The following is an 18,325-nucleotide window of genomic DNA, read 5'->3' on the forward strand; positions in this document are numbered from 1 at the left end:
GCGTGGCGTGAGGCAGTTTTAATCCCTTTTTTAAAACCTGGGAAAGACCGCACGAGCCCAAGTAGCTACCGTAGTATTGCCCTCACTAGTTGCATGGGGAAGACCTTGGAGCGGATGGTCAACCGCCGCCTTGTCTGGATGTTAGAATCCCGGCAACTCCTTAATCGCTTTCAGTGTGGGTTCAGGAGGTTTCGTTCCACCATCGATAACCTTGCCCTCCTGGAGGCGGCTATACAACAAGCTTTCCTACGCCGTCATCACCTTCTAGGTGTATTTTTCGACATCGAGAAGGCCTACGATACCACTTGGAGGCGTCTCATCCTGGAGCAGCTTCACGAATGGGGTTTTCGTGGTTGACTTCCTCTTTTTATTCAGTCTTTCCTCTCGCCACGATATTTTAGATACCGAATTGGTGACGTCCTGTCTGATCGCTTTGAGCAGGAGAACGGTGTCCCTCAGGGTAGCGTTTTAAGTGTGACTCGCTTTGCCATCGCTATTAATAGCATTACGTCCATAGTGAAAAGTCCTGTCCAGTGTTCTTTGTTTGTGGATGATTTCTCTTTGTTTTGCTCTTCTTCAAGCCTTGCAACGACAACTCGTCAGTTGCAACTTACGATTAGGCATTTGGATGACTGGGCGCAGAAGTGTGGTTTTAAGTTTTCCATCGAGAAGTCTGTATGTGTTCTTTTTAACCGTTCTCGTTCGATTTTAGCCTTTCCTGAGTTGCGGTTGAGGGACACTATTCTTACTTTTAAAGACACGGTGAGATTTCTGGGGCTCATTTTTGACTCGAGGCTCACGTGGTTACCTCATCTTAAAGACCTGAAACGGCGGTCGCTTCAGGCTTTAAGTATTTTAAAATGTGTTAGCCACAGTGCATGGGGAGCTGACAGGACTTGTCTGCTCCAGTTTTACAGGGCGTTTGTGCGATCTCGGCTCGATTATGGGTGCACGGTGTGTGGGTCTGCGAGGCCTTCTTACTTAAAGATTTTGGACGTTGTGCACCATGAAGGGCTTCGGTTGGCCACTGGGGCATTCCGAACTAGCCCCATACCAAGCCTCTGTGCAGAGGCAGGTGAACCGCCACTTCATATGCGGCGACGGCTACTTACGGTACGCCAGGCGTATAAAACTTTGTCCACACCATACACACCTGCATACCATACCGTTGCTCAGCCTCCTCTGGCACGGTTATTTCATAACCGGCAACGTGCGACGCAGCCCTATGGGATTCGTGCACAGGATTGCCTCGCTGCGATGTCTATGGCTGGTCTTCGTGTTTTACGTCGCGGTTGGAGCAGATCTCCACCTTGGCTCCTCCGGAGACCCAAACTTATTTTAGATTTGACTCGTTTTAAGATAGATTGCACGCCAGATTGTACATTCCAGTCACTGTTTTTTAACATTTTAGATGTGCACGACGGTTTCACTGTCGTTTACACTGATGGCTCCAAACAGGAGAATTTCCTTGGCTGTTCTGTGGTGTTCCCTGATCATGTTACCCGGATTCGCCTCCCTGCTGAATATACCGTTTTCGCAGCGGAGCTCCACGCGAACCTGAAGGCACTGGAGAAGATGCACCGTGTTCGGGGCGATCGATTTCTTCTCTGCTCCGATTCTCTTAGTGCCTTACAATCACTGCAGAATCTATACCCGACTGAGGAGATGGTCCAGCTGATATATGACCAACTGTACTTGCTCCAACGGCGGGGTAAAGAGGTATCCTTCTGCTGGGTGTCTGGTCATGTCGGCTTATGGGGCAATGAACAGACCGATCGGGCTGCCAAGGAAGCCTGCAGAGAGCAGGATGTGGTCCAGTGTCCTATCCCCTTGCAGTCAGTCATTGCTGCACTCCACAGGATGTGCATGGAGTTGTGGGAGGACGAATGGCTGGCGGTGACGGCCAATAAACTGCGGTCCGTGAAGTCAACCACTCGGCCGTGGTGTTCCTCCTGCCGCTTTTCTCAGGCGGGAAGAGGTGGCCCTCACACGTCTTCGGATCGGGCACTGTCCTCTCACACATAGCTTTTTATTACGGCGGGAGGATCCTCCGTTTTGTGATGCTTGTGGTGTACACATCTCTATCCGGCACATTTTAACAGACTGCATTTTATACCGTGATGCAAGGGCAGAAGCACAAGTTGATGGGGATCTGCCTTCTGTTTTAGCTAATGATGAGACGAGTGTGTCTAGGGTTTTTAAGTTTTGTGATGTGTCTGGACTCTGGCCTAAACTTTTAGGCTGGAGGTTTTAGTGTATTGCAGAGTGGCTTACTCCTCCCCTTTTTTCCTTGTGGTCAGCCAGCCACTTCCATCTGCTACATTGTTTTAGCTCCCTCTATCATTTTCTTCCTGTGTTGTCCATGTTTTACTGCTGACACCCTGCTTCATCCCACGCTTCGGTGTGGATGAGCACATATTTTTCAACGATTGTTACTCGTGTTTTATGTTCCGTTATATATTCCTGTTCTGGGATTTTTCGTGACACCCATCTCTCTACGTTACTGAACAGGCGCTGAAGACCTTGCTGTCGTGCGCCCAAAAACCCCTCTACTACCCCTTGGTGCTACTGCAAACGGATTAGAGAAGTCACTTGCGTGATTGAGTGGGGGAGAAAGTAATTTTCTGTAACGAGCACGAGTGTTTCTTCTGCGCCATACAGATAAGAGTTTGCAGAGAAATAGGAGGGGATGTACACGTTGAACACAAATAGATACTACATAAGATTTCTTCTGACAGAAATGAAGTCATATGGCAAAAAGTTAACAAGGTTTGTTTGCCAGCTGTCCTCGACATTTTATGGCAATCAAGTTCACAAGGAAACTCAAGAGTATTTCAATAACGAATTGCGAAAGTGATGCCTAATTTTTTACATAATTTTCCAACGAAAAATGATAACATAAAAGACATAGTACTCTGGTGAAAATCTTTATTGGAAATTTCGAAACTGATTTAATAAGTAGCTCTGAGATAAAAAGTCACATGACGGCACTATTCCGCCCTACCGACAACGGACATAGTTTTACATAAATTAATTGTACGACACAAAAGTTACTGGCGTTTGCGATACGCCGGCACGGTAGCTCAGTGTATTCGGTCAGATGGTTAGCTGCCCTCTGTAATAAAAAAAAAAAAAAAAAAAAAAAAAAAAAAAAACTGAGTTAATGGATCACTTGAACAAGCATCATGGGACGTCCACCCCGAACAAATAGAACCAACACTAACGAACAAAATGGGATTTTAAAAAAAGGTGGTTAACGTGTTTGCTCCCCATGTAAAAGGACATGGTTCGATTCCCGGCTGGCTGGCCGTTGTGTTGTCCTCATCCTCACCGACTCGCAAACCTCCCAGCGTGGCGTCGCCTGAAATAAGACTTGCAACTAGGCGGCTGAACTTCCCCGGATGTGGACTCCCAGCCATCAATGACACACGATCATATTATTTAATTTCATTCGGGGCTGAGGATTAAAGTTAATAAACCATTTATTTGAGTCTTTGAATTAAAATCGTCAAACTTAGCTGATATAATTTGCCTCTCTGAACATCACGTGACTGCAGGTATAAATATGATAAGTGTAACAAGATTTAGGGTCGCATATCATTCTGTAGACCACGAATGAATAAAGGAGGAGCTGCCACATTCATCAGTAATGACCACAGATTTAATAACAGACGTTACAAATTTTATTTATTTACGTACAGTAGCAGAAATTACTAGTAAACGTCTCACTGAAGTAAGTGTATAACGGGCACATACAGTGTTTTTTACTCTATTTGTAGGTCACCTCTTTTGGAGGCACTTCTGACACGGGAAAATAAATTCTTTGAGAAGCTCGAAAATGTGGTGCATTTTTCATTGTCGTATATACTGTGGTTTTTCTCCTGTGTCCTTGAAATAAGGGAGGTTTGAGTGGGACACGCTGTACTCCGTTGCAATTTGACATCATTTTGACCAGTAGTGTTATTTCTACAGCGGTTTGAAAGTTTAACTGTGATTATAATCATCCTGTATTTAACAAACGTCAAACGTTGTGTGTTTGTTTGTGTGTGTTTGTGTGTGTGTGTGTGTGTGTGTGTGTGTGTGTGTGCGTGTGTGTGCGTGCGTGTGTGTGCGCGCCAGTAACTCCGCGGTAGGGATTCCCCTGAGAGGAAGCCAACGGTTATGCCGCGACCACGTGAGGGAGCAGTGAGGCGGCAGCTCTTCATCAAGCTGGAAGTCGCACTCGTAACTTGCCCCGGGCAGCTGATGAGAGCTGACCCGCGGTGAAAGTATCCCAGAAAGACCACTCACTCGTGATGATCACTCAGCTGGCAGCTCCATAACTTCTCCTGTTACACAACACTGTTACGCAGCATTAACGGCAAGGAGAAAATTTCTTGCGTACCAGTACTGTTGCTTCAGTTGCGTGCGCAGCTTGTCCATCCCGTCGTGGTACTGCGAACTTTCACATGGCACCATCACTCTTTCTCAGCCGGCCGGAGTGGCTGAGCAGTTCTAGGCGCTATAGTCTGGAACCGGCGCGACCGCTACGCTCGCAGGTTCGAATCCTGCCTCGGGCATGGATGTGTGTGATGTCCTTAGGTTAGTTAGGTTTAAGTAGTTCTAAGTTCTAGGGGACTGATGACCACTTCAGTTAAGTCCCATAGTGCTCAGAGCCATTTGAACCATTTTGAACTCTTTTTCATGCTCGATGCAGTTCGTACACATAATTTCACTGACCCTTTAACGTTGTTAGTGCACTCTGATTTCTTTTTGTCTGTCTCTGTAGCTGAATTGTCAACGGCAATGAATGGCGTGCAAGCAAGTCGGTTTCGAAACTACCTGGAAGATTAAACCTGCGTGCCGGACCGATACTCCAACTCGCGACCTTTGCCTTTCGCGGGCAACTTGGCAGAGCACTTGACCTTCATAAGGTAAAGGTCCCAAGTTCGACTCTCGGTCCAGCACACAGTTTTAATCTGCCAGAAAGTTTCATGCCTTGGGCATGGATCTGTGTGATGTCCTTAGGTTAGTTAGTTTTACGTAGTTCTAAGTTCTAGGGGACTGACTCAAAAGTTAAGTCCCATAGTGCTCAGAGCCATTTGAACCAGTAGAAATAAAAAGACTTGCGCCGTGCGGGCGAACTAACCGAAAGTGGACTCTCGCTCAAATATGCCGTACGCACACTTCGTTTAATTCCTTTAAAATAAAGGCCATGTAGCAAACCTTTATGGCCGGGCTTATGCAGATGAGCGACAGTTCTAAGCCAAGTACATTATGATACCGAAATAATGGTGGGAAATGTATGTTTACTTTTTATTAAACGTCTTATCCCTTATGACAACAACCCTGCCTCATACCAACCTTTAAAGTCATGACTACCAATCTCGTTGCATGCATTACAGCAAATCATAAAATTCTGGTATACATCCGTGTACCGTCTTGTTGAAACTGCATCCCCTCATGGACAACTGGAGGTACAATTTCCGAAACCTGCGGGAGCGCAGGTCAGGTGCACATTTCAAATGTTCTATGTTCCACAAAAAGTACCCTCCATCAGAAGATTCTCAAATTTGTAACTCACTTGGATATACTTATCCTGCATAACTTCATATTTTGTTCAGGTGTCTTAACTTTGTAAATAACAAATGTAAACTTTACACAATATTTATCTGTTATTTTTCAGCACAAAAATAAAGATAACTTGTACCTGGCTTCGTAGCCAACAAATTATGTACGAGGGCTATTCGGAAAGTAAGAAACGATAGGTCGCGAAATGGAAACCAAAGTCAAAATCAAAACTGTTTTATTTGCGACGCTTAGTTACACCTTCCAGTTACTTCTCTACTCAGTCGCCGTTCAGACTTTGACAGCTGTCGCAGCGTTGTATCAACTTCTCAATTTCCTAGTTATAGAAGATAGCCGCGAGTGCTTTTCGACAATTTTCTACTCTGGACTGCACCTCGTTGTCTGTGTCAAAATATTGTCTTCATAGCCAGCGGTTCATTTGAGGAACGATGAACCTCACAGGTAGCCAATTACGAGCTGTATTGTGGATGATCAAACACTTCCCACCGGAAACCCTGCAGGAGCATCTTCATTGCCCCTGTAGAGTGCGGCCAAGAATTGCCGTGTAGAACGAACGGCATGACAGTCATGTTATGTGGATTGCGTAGCTTCAGGCGAAATCTTTCGTCAGGCCCTCATACTTGGCGGGAGACGCTAATTTGTAGCCATCTTTACGTTCTCACTGTGAGCTCAGAACTGAAAAGAGCGACATGATGCGATCGGTGGGCGTACTAGACACAGTGCCCAACGCATCTGTGCAAAGCTTCATCACATTTTCACTGTATTTTTCGTGACCGATCGTTATTTACATTCCGAATAAACCTCAAAATAACATCGGAAAATGAGAGTCACCGGCCTAACTACACTGCAGAACACAATTAGCGAGTCACATTTTCTAAACCCCGTAATTGTCTTCCATTCCAACGCAGAAGTCTGAAATCTGGCTCAAAGTGACCCACCTTCCTCTGCAATTGTGCAAAATCAGGACGCCCTGCGACGTGAGCACCGGACTCGGTAACGCCTGAAACAACTAGGTATCGACATTTGCGCAGAAAAGGGCAGAGCTCAGAAGTTCATGTGAAGTGTAAGGTGACTTAATGATGTCACACTGCCATCACATTTCACAATTATGCCCAACGCCACTGTGGACGTCTCACAAGATTGGAAGGTCGTCACACCCACTCTTACCCACTTTTCATCCCTTCTTTTGACGCCACTGCGCTGGGGCTAAAGATCACGACGACCAGCATTGAAATCACGCTGTTTTCTTATGGGTGGCTAATTAAAACATTTCACACACCCCTCTACTCTGAATCGACACGAAGAGGCCTCAGGAGGTGGCATACAGCGTGTCAATGAATCCACCCCTTCTCTTGAAACTTTAATTCCATTTCGATGTTAAACGACATGACCAACCATACGACTTTCTTGACTACCGTCGACACTGCTGACACTCTCTGGACAATGCAATCCATCTCAAGGACACTGCTGCGCTGCATACACAATGAATGTGGTCTGGATCCTTCGGAGTGTAGCTCGACCGAAATTGACATGTGGAAAAATCGGGTCTACTGCCAGATGTTTATGTCACTCTGGCACAATATTTCGGCCACGTAACTCGTTGCCTTCTTCAGGTGCTACCTGAGACTGCCGTCTTGGAGGATCTTGTCCAGTATTTATGCCCAGAGGGCACTGGGTGCTCTCTTTGCCTTCCGCGCCCGCCTGGCGCTGCTTGTAATGTGTTGTCTCTTCCCCAGTGTTCCCTCGGACGTCCACGCCCGACTTGGGCGCCATCTGTGGCAGCTCTCTGAGGCCTGTCCTGTGTCGGGCGTTCCGTTCGCGGTCCGCGCCCACCAGGTGCTGCTCCTGAGGTTTTTACCCCTCCCTGGTGCTCCCACGGACGTCCGCGCCCGGCTTGTCCACCATCTGTGGTCGTGGCAGTTGTCTTCGGCCGGACCCGCATGTGGCGTTCCGTTCGTTTTCCGCGCCCGCTTCGCGCTGCTCCTGAGGTGTTGCCATTTCCCTGGTGCTCCGACGGACGTCCGCGCCCTCCTAGTCCACCATCTGCAGTTGTGGCAGCTGTCTGAGGCCCGTCTTGCGTCGGGGGCTCTGTTCGCGGTCCGCGCCCGCCTGGCGCTGCTTGTAAGGTGTTGTTTCTTCCCTGGTGCTCCCTCAGACGTCCGCGCCCGACTTGGTCTCCATCTGTGGCAGCTCTCTGAGGCCTGTCCTTTGTTGGGCGCTCCATTCGCGGTCCACGCCGGCCTGGCTCTGATCCTGCGGTGTTGGCTCTTCCCTGGTGCTCCGACGGTCGTCCATGCTGGTCTCATGCATCGTCTGCGGTCGTGGCGGCTGTCAGAGGCCCGTCCTCCGTCGGGAGTTGCGTTCGCGGTCCGCACCCACCTGGCGCTACTCCTGCAGTGTTACTACTTCTTGAGGGGTTTGTTGGTTCATTTCGTTGAGCCCTAATAAGCTCCAGAGCTGGACTCCACGCCGAGCTGAGCTGGTAACCGCTGTCTCGGTTTATTAGGCTGTCAGTGACCTTGATCTCGATGGCCTCCTTTATGGCACTGTCCCAAAATCTTGGCGTCTGTGTCACAATTTTGGTGTTGTTGTAGTCCATTGAGTGGCCAAGCTCCAGACAGTGCTCCGCTATGGCAGATTTTGATGACTGTCCAAGTCTGGTGTGCCTCTGGTGTTCTTTGCACCTGATGTCCACTGTCCTGGTTGTCTGGCCAATGTATGACTTTCCACACTGGTACGGGATGTTGTAAATGCCTGGTTTACGTAGCCCCAGGTCGTCCTTCACACTCCCTAGCATGGTCCCAATTTTGGAGGGTGGACAGAAGATACTCTTTATATCATATTTTGAAAGAATTCTGCTGATCTTTGCAGAAATAGGTCCAGCATATGGCAGGTATGCCACCTTCTTCGCCTCCTCTGGCTCCTCTTGTGTACCCTGTGGTTGACTGGTAGTACGAAGTGCCCTTTGGATGTCTATGGAGGAGTATCCATTTCTGCTGAACACCAGCTGTAGATGTTCTATCTCTGTGGCCAGACTTTCCTTATCTGACAGAGCTCGAGCCCTGAGAACTAATGTTTTCAAGACTCCATTCTTCTGTGCCAGGTGGTGGCAGCTGCTGGCTTGAAGGTATAAGTCAGTGTGGGTGGGCTTACGATACACACTGTGCCCCAAAGTGCCATCTGCCTTCCTCTTGACCAGGACATCCAAGAATGTGAGTTGTCCATCCTTCTATAGCTCCATAGAAAATTTTATACTTGGGTGGCGTGAATTTAGGTGTTCCATAAAGTCATCTAGCTTCTCCCTACCATGGGGCCAAATGACAAAAGTGTCATCGACATACCTAAGAAAGCACTTGGGTTGGTAAGTGGCTGATGCAAGTGCCTCCTCTTCGTACCTTTCAATGAAAAGGTTGGCTACCACTGGTGATAAAGGGCTGCCCATTGCCACTCTTTCCGTTTGCTCATAAAATTGACCCCCATTAAGAAAATATGTTGAGGTCAGTACATCCTACAACGGCTAAGGCAGCTACACATCGTGGACTCTGACATCATGGTCAGTTTCGATGTGTTGTCGCTCTTCACACGAGTGACACTTACCGATTCACTCAATATCATTGGAGAGAAGTTCGATGGTGCCCTGCTCGACCTGTTCAAGCATGTATTGACCTCAACATATTTTCTTTATGGGGGTCAATTTTATGAGCAAACGGAAAGAGTGGCAATGGGCAGCCCTTTGTCACCAGTGGTAGCCAACCTTTTCATGGAAAGGTACGAAGAGGAGGCACTTGCATCAGCCACTTACCAACCCAAGTGCTTTCTTAGGTACGTCGATGACACTTTTGTCATTTGGCCCCATGGTAGGGAGAAGCTAGATGACTTTTTGGAACACCTAAATTCTCGCCACCCAAGTATAAAATTTTCTATGGAGCTATAGAAGAATGGACAACTCACATTCTTGGATGTCCTGGTCAAGAGGAAGGCAGATGGCACTTTGGGGCACAGTGTGTATCGTAAGCCCACCCACACTGACTTATACCTTCAAGCCAGCAGCTGCCACCACCTGGCACAGAAGAATGGAGTCTTGAAAACATTAGTTCACAGGGCTCGAGCTCTGTCAGATAAGGAAAGTCTGGCCACAGAGATAGAACATCTACAGCTGGTGTTCAGCAGAAATGGATACTCCTCCATAGACATCCAAAGGGCACTTCGTACTACCAGTCAACCACAGGGTACACAAGAGGAGCCAGAGGAGGCGAAGAAGGTGGCATACCTGCCATATGCTGGACCTATTTCTGCAAAGATCAGCAGAATTCTTTCAAAATATGATATAAAGAGTATCTTCTGTCCACCCTCCAAAATTGGGACCATGCTAGGGAGTGTGAAGGACGACCTGGGGCTACGTAAACCAGGCATTTACAACATCCCGTACCAGTGTGGAAAGTCATACATTGGCCAGACAACCAGGACGGTGGACATCAGGTGCAAAGAACACCAGAGGCACACCAGACTTGGACAGGCAACAAAATCTGCCATAGCGGAGCACTGTCTGGAGCTTGGCCACTCAATGGACTACAACAACACCAAAATTGTGACACAGACGCCAAGATTTTGGGACAGTGTCATAAAGGAGGCCATCGAGATTAAGGTCACTAACAACCTAATAAACCGAGACAGCGGTTACCAGCTCAGCTCGGCGTGGAGTCCAGCTCTGGAGCTTATTAGGGCTCAACGAAATGAACCAACAAACCCCTCAAGAAGTAGTAACACTGCAGGAGTAGCGCCCGGCGGGTGCGGACCGCGAACGCAACTTCAACGCAGGACGGGCCTCTGACAGCCGCCACGACCGCAGACGATGCATGAGACGAGCATGGACGACCGTCGGAGCACCAGGGAAGTGCCAACACCGCAGGATCAGCGCCATGCCGGCGTGGACCGCGAATGGAGCGCCCAACAAAGGACAGGCCTCAGAGAGCTGCCACAGATGGAGACCAAGTCGGGCGCGGACGTCTGAGGGAGCACCAGGGAAGAAACAACACCTTACAAGCAGCGCCATGCGGGCGCGGACCGCGAACAGAGCCCCCGACGCAAGACGGGCCTCAGACAGCTGCCACAACTGCAGATAATGGACTAGGAGGGCGTGGACGTCCGTCGGAGCACCAGGGAAGTGCCAACACCTTGGGAGCAGCGCGAAGCGGGCGCGGACAACGAACGGAACGCCACATGCGGGTCCGGCCGAAGACAACTGCCACGACCACAGATGGTGGACAAGCCGGGCGCGGACGTCCGTGGGAGCACCAGGGATGGGTAAAAACCTCAGGAGCAGCACCTGGAGGGCGCGGACCGCGAACGGAACGCCCGACACAGGACAGGCCTCAGAGAGCTGCCACAGATGGCGCCCAAGTCGGGCGTGGACGTCCGAGGGAACACCGGGAAAGAGACAACACATTACAAGCAGCGCCAGGCGGGCGCGGACGGCAAAGAGAGCACCCAGCGCCCTCTGGGCATAAATACTGGACAAGATCCTCCAACACGCAGTTCAGGTAGCACCTGAAGAAGGCAACGAGTTACCTGGCCGAAATATTGTGCCAGAGCGACACAAACATCCGGCAGTAGACCCGATTTTTCCACATGTCAAGATCTCGCCGGGAAAGCGTGAAGAGTTACATCGACCGAAATTATTTCTCTGGTATACAGGATGAAACCATTTCGAAGCATTCAAAACCAATCGACGAAATTCGAATCTGATACAAAGTGTGCTTATTCTTTTTCAACCCTGCTGTTTCGCACTGTCCTGTGCAGTGGCCACAAAGCGGTTCAACACTGACACATGCGCAAATAAAAGAGCAAAGGGTCCCTCTTAGGACCCCCCCCGCCCCCCAAATCAACATACTCAGTGCCCTTAAGCACTTTACAAATGTTCGCATATAGCATATATCGATATCGTCAGCCATCCTTAAAGTGGCGCTCCACTGCTAGTCTAGTAGGTGCTTGTAGACTTGCAACAACTAATGGGTTGCCAGCCTGGAGGCGCCAGTGAGCAGACGAGCACCACTGAGTGGCACAACCGTCGAATGCTCTGTACTGGTAAATTTTCAGAGTGCTCAACAAAGATGTGCAGGTGGCGTCAAGTGTGCTGCCCAACTGGAGGGTCGTAAAAGGGACCCTTTGCCATATTATTTATACATGTATCAATGTTCCACCCTACCATGATCACTCCACGGTCATAAATGGAAAGGGATGGCTGAAAAGGCATAAACTTCCTTTGCTGCTTTGGATCACATTCATATTTCGCTGAATGGTGTTGAATGGTCCCTAGTGGTTCCATACCGTATACTCGAGCAAAAACTGCAGTCTCGCTACGTTACAAAGCGGTCAGAAAATGTCGTTTTCGACCGCAAAATAGAATCAAACGACCAATGGCAGGGGTGAGTTCATGACACCCTTTGTGCAACCTCCTGAGATCTTTTTGTGTCGAGTCTGAGCGGCGCTCTGTCTGAAATGTTATCTTCCACTATCTTCAAGAAAACTCTAGGCTTGCAGTTCCGACCTATATCGCAAAGGCGTCAGAAGAAGGAATGAAATGCTGATATTATAATTCTAATTGCATTCCAACTAGTGGATAATCACACCTTCACACCAGTATACAAATTCAGATAACTACATTATTATTAATGATAGGGCAACATATTGGTATCGTTCTAAACTCTAAGAATGTGTTGCGGAGCTAATGATAAAACACCTTCACTGAGTTGCATAACTATCTAGTTACTCGTTACTCAAAAAACGTTTGAAAAAATTATTTCTTCTCGTTTTGTTAATATAAGTCAGAAGGAATGTCAGATATATGTAAGATATTACTACATAAACATTTTCAGCTATTCCGTTGTACTTATTTACAAAAACGACCTTTTTATGTTAATTTTAGGGGTTTGCAAATGTCGTTGTGGTCCTGAGTCCAGAGACTGGTTTGATGCAGCTCCCTATGCAGCTCTATCCTATGCAGGCCTCTTCGTCTCCGAATAACTACTGCAAGCTACATCGTTCCGAATCTGCTTAGTGTATTCGTATCTTGGTCTTCCTGTAATATTTTTACCCTTCCCGCTTCCATCCAATACTAAATTGGTGATCCCATGATGCCTCAGAACATGTCCTACCAACCAATCACTTCTTCTAGTCAAGTTGTGCTACAAATTACTCTTCTCCGGAATTCCATTCAGTACTTCCTGATTAGTTTCGTGATCTCCCAACTAATCTTCAGCATTCATCTGTAGCACCACATTTCGAAAGCTTCTATTCTCTCCTTGTCTAAACTATTTATCATCCATGTTTCACTTCCATACATGGTACACTCCTACAAATACTTCCTGACTATTAAATCTATACTCGATGTTAACAAATTTCTCTTCTTCAGAAACGCTTTTCTTGCCGTTGCCAGAATACATTTTATATCGTCTCCACTTCGACCATCATCAATTATTTTGCTCTCCAAATAGCAAAACTCATCTACTATTTTAAGTGTGTCATTTTCTAATCTAATCCCCTCAGCGTCACCTGATCTAATTCGACTACATTCCATTATCCTCGTTTTGCTTTTGTCGACGTTCATCTTGTATGCTCCTTTCAAGACATGGTCCACTCGGTCAGCAGCTCTTCCAGGTCCCTTGCTGTCACTGACAAAATTACAATATCGTCGGCAAACCTCAAAGATTTTATTTCTTAATAATTAATGAAAACCGCTAGTTTGCTTTTGTTCTACAGTATTGTATTGTACTGTATGTTAACCGGGGACCGAGAAACGACGGAGAGGCTCCGTCCCCGCCGCAGCTGCAGTGGTCCACAACCCCACGACGACTACCGCAGTCCACTTCACCCCTCCATCGCCCCACAATGAACCCAGGGTTATTGTGCGGTTCGGCCCCCAGTGGAGCCCCCAGAGAATGTCTCACACCAGACGAGTGTAACCGCTATGTTTGCAAGGTAGAGTAATGGTGGTGTACGCGTACGTGGAGAACTTGTTTGCGCAGCAATCGCTGACATAGTGCAACTGAGGCGGAATAAGGGGAACCAGCCCGCATTCGCCGAGGGAGACGGAAAACCGCCTAAAAACCACCCACAGACTGGCCGGTTCACCGGACCTCGACACAAATCCGCCGGGTGGATTCGTGCCGGGGACCAGGCGCTCCTTCCGGCCCGGGAAGCCGTGTGTTAGACCGCACGGCCAACCGGGCGGGCTTCTACAGTGTTACTTTTATTGTGTTAACCGGGATTGGGTCTACACGACGGTCTTCAGACATTTGCTGAGTATTGTCAACAAAGAAATTACAATGTGTGTAAACAACATTGGAAGAGAAGTTACACGTCTACATTGAAGTAGAAACATGTTTATTTCTTCTCCATGGATTTTAATTTGTATTCCAAATTTTTCTTTTGTTTCCTTTACTGCTTGCTCTATAAACAGCTTCAGTAACATAGGGGAGAGGCAATAATCCTCTCTTACTCCCTTCTCAACTACTGCTTCCCCTTCGTGTCCCTCAATTTTTATAACTGCCATCTGATTTCTGTACAAACTGTAAATAGATTTTCGCTCCCTGTATTTTACTCCTACCATCTTCAGAATTTGAAAGAGAATGTTCCAGTCAACATTGTCAAAAACTTTCTCTGAGTCTACAAATACTAGAAACGTATGTTAACCTATCTTCTAAGATAAGTCTTAGGGTCAGTATTGCCTCGTGTGTTCCAGTATTTCTAAGGAATCCAAACTGATCTTCCCCAAGATCGGCTTCTTCCACTTCTTCCATTCGTCTGTGAAAAATTCGTGTTAGTATTTTGCAACTGACTTATGAAACTGATAGTTCAGTAATTTTCACACCTGTTAATACCTCCTTTCTTTGGGATTCGAATTATTACATTCGTCTTTAAGTCTGAGGGTATTTCGCCTGTCTCATACATCTTGCTCACCAGATGCGAGAATTTTGTCGTGGTTGGCTTTCCCAATGCTATCAGTAGTTCTAATGGAATGGTGTCTACTCCCGGGCCATTGTTTCGACTTAGGTCTTTCAGTGCTCTGTCATAATCTTCACGCAGTATCATATCTCCCATTTCCTCTTCCTCTACCCTCTTCCATTTCCATAATATTGCCCGCAAGTACATCGCCTTTGTAGAGACCCTCGATATACTCCTTCCACTTTCGGCTTCTAGTTTTCCAGTATTGATATTCATACAGGTTTTTCTCTTTTCTGCAAAAGTCTCTTTAATTTTCCTATAGGCAGTATCAATCTTACCCCTAGCGATATACACTTCCACGTTCTTACATTTGTCCTCTAGCCGTTCCTGCATAGCCATTTTGCGCTTCCTGTCGATCCCATTTTTGAGTCGTTTGTATTTCTTTTCGCCTGATTCATTTAGCTCATTTTTATATTTTCTCCGTTCATGAGTGAAATTCAATATCTCTTCTGTTACCGATGGATGTCTACTAGCCCTCGTCTTTTTACCTGCTTGATCCTCTCCTCTCTTCACTATTTCTTCTTTCAAAGCTACCCATTCTTCTTCTGCTGTATTTCTTTCCCCTGTTCTTGTCAATTGTTTCCTAATGCTCTCTCTGAAACTCTCTACAAGCTCTGGTTCCTTCGGTTTATCCAAGTCCCATCTCCTTAAATCCTTAGATTTTTGCAATTTCTTCAGTTTTAATCTATAGTTCATAACCGATTAATCGTGCCCCGAGTCCACATCTGCCCCTGAAAATGTCTTCCAATTTAAAACCTGGTTCCTATGTCCCTGTCTTACCACTATAGAGTCTATCTCAAACCTTCCAGTGTCTTCAGGCCTCTTCCATGTATACAACTTTCTTTCATGATTCTTGAACCAAGTGTTAGCTATGAGTAAGTTATGCTCTGTGCAAAATTCTACCAGGCGGCTTCCTCTTTCATTCCTTAACCCCCGTCCATATTCACCTACTATTTTTCCTTCTCTTCCTTCTTCTACTATCGAATTCCAGTCCCCCACGACTATTACATTTTCATCTCACTGAACTAGTTCAATAATTTCATTTATCTCATCATACATTTCTCCAATCTCTTCACCATCTGCAGGCATATAAACTTGTGGTACTGTGGTAAGTGTGGGCTTCGTGTCTATCTTGGCTAGAATAATACGTTCACTATGCTGTTCGTAATTGCTTATAAGCGTTCCTATTTTTTTTTTCTTACAGCGGCCTTACTCGTGACGTCATAAGCCCGATTCCACAGCCCAGAGCTTCCGGGACTTTCAATATGTTAACTAGGGCATTAGACTGAGACTATGGCAACAGGTTTCATCTCTCCCCTTTTTTTTCCTATTCATTGCATAAGCGTCCTGGACTTCTTTCCTCGTGCAGGCGAGCGTTGTCTTGCTGAAATGAAAGTCCAGAATGGCTTGGCATGAACGGCAGCAACATGGGTCTTAGAAAAACTTCAAAACCAAAGGTGTCTTGCTATGAAAAGAAACGGTATCCCAGAACATGACTCCTGTGTGTTGGGCTGTATGACTTGCCAAGTCAGGCTGATATTCCGTCACTGTTATGAGTCTTCTGCAGCCACGTATTCACCTCAGTTCGAAGTGGGACTCATAACTGAACAGAATTCTACTCCAGTCAGTTCCAGGCAGAAGACGTGTCTGGTAACAACAGACAGCTGTGGGGTACCAACATGACTGTCACCCCCGCCCCCCCACCCTCCCCACCCCCACCCCATAAGGCCTGACAGCCAGGAGAGATGGGGTACAATTTCTTTTCATAGCACGACCTCTTTGGTTGTGAAACGTCCCCTTAGAAAAATTATATAAGACTGTGCTTGAACTGACACACAATATTTTTAGCGCAACGCAATCTGACTTTCAAAAATCCCTACAAAAGAATGGCCCTGACTAACATTAACCTATACGTTTCACAAATCACTTACCTCACAAAAATCTTCGTTACTCGAACTACTGCAATACAGCGAGCGCCACTACTGCCAGCTAAATAAAAGATTCAAACTACGGAAGGCACCAACTACTGATAGGCATAGTTAGCAAATGAAAGATTTTAATAGAGAACAAACAATGTATTTACCTTAATAGTCATCAAAAGTCATAATATATATAGCAGTTCACGACATCCAGTCTTACAAATGTCAAAACTCCGCCATTTCTCTCCCCACATCCACCACTGCTGGCGGCTCACCTACAACTGCACAACGCTATGCGCTGCTCACATCCAGCTACCCAACACTACAATGGCCAACAACAATGCAAACCAGCCACAGACTGTACACAGCACAGCCAGTGATTTTCATACAGAGCGCTACGTGGCGTTACCAATATAAAAACCTAAACAGCCTACTTACAGTTGAAATCCGGTGCGTCCTCACAGCACAGCAGTACGTCGATGACATTCAACGCCCTGTTTTGTTGCCCCTGATGACAATCCATCCTGGGCTTACATATCAGTAACATTTTGGGCGCCCATGCTCGGCGTAAGTTCCTACTATTTGTCTTCATGGCTGCCAAACCTTGCCTTGGCCAACAAGGTCGACGGATCTTTCACTAATCGAGAGCGTGTAAGATGTTTATGTCATTTTGATTTTGTATGTCATCGATGTGCACGTCAGAGAGGCCATGTTACGTTACTGTTACATAATCTTTGGTCTTGTCGTGACACAGTCTTTACCTCTGCGCGGTCTAACACCTTCTTAGTTGAAGTGTGGTAGGTTATGAACGTATTTAGTAGCGCTCTGTGGACTTTTGATCGTATCTGTTAGATGAAGAAAGGACAGCCAGGATGAATATTATATAGACAATGAAAGGTGAAATGAATATAAATTTTGAATAATGTAATTGTTGCTGAAGATAAGAAGTTTAAGACTGCAGCACTGTGCACCTAATTTGTCGGAATGATTACTGTCAGCTAGATAACCTGTCCAGAGCTGAGAGGAAACCACCCCACTTCTCTGAATCATGGATTAGCGTATTAACTGATTAAGCTGTTTGATTTTTATAGAAATTCTCTGATAACATTGTACCCTTTTCAAATGACTTTTCACGTTGCTAAGCATAGTATTGTTAAGACCAATATAAAGTGTGAAGATCATGCGAAGTTTTTCTCTGTCTTTCTGAATATATACTTGATTCTAAAAATGTTGTCTGGGAATATCATTTCATAGGAATAGTTACTCTCCCCGTCCCACGGTCTGTAATTACGCATTACCACATGTATTTAGAAATAGGAATTTAGCTTAGTCGCTGCCTACTTGCTGTTTGCTGTTGTGCTTTCGAGAAATCTGCAACAATGTTATCAAGACGCGAGGTAAGAGGAAATTTTGATTAGGACCAGATAATGGTTTTACTTCAGTTGCGCATTTAATATAAAGAGTAGTGGCACTCAGATCAGTTACCGTTCAGCTTCAAATCAGGTCCTGTTTCGTCAAACGTTAGTATACGAGTTTAAGTCGGATAACAGTTTGGGGGGATTCAGTTTTTGGTAATAGGTAGATTTTATAGACAGCTCCAAGCACTAAGGGACTTAATATTTGAGGTCATCAGTCCCCTAGACTTAGAACTACTGAAACTTATGTAACCTAAGGACATCACACACATCCATGCCCGAGGCAGGATTCGAAACTGCGACCGTAGCAGCAGCGCGGTTCCGGACTGAAGCGCCTAGAACCGATCGGCCACAGCGGCCGGCAGACAGTGAGATGAATTCAGGCTAAATTTCAAACGGAAACTAAATATAGTGGGGAGG

This window comes from Schistocerca nitens, chromosome 5 (genome assembly GCF_023898315.1).
Source record: "Schistocerca nitens isolate TAMUIC-IGC-003100 chromosome 5, iqSchNite1.1, whole genome shotgun sequence".
In the NCBI taxonomy this organism is placed as follows: domain Eukaryota; kingdom Metazoa; phylum Arthropoda; class Insecta; order Orthoptera; family Acrididae; genus Schistocerca; species Schistocerca nitens.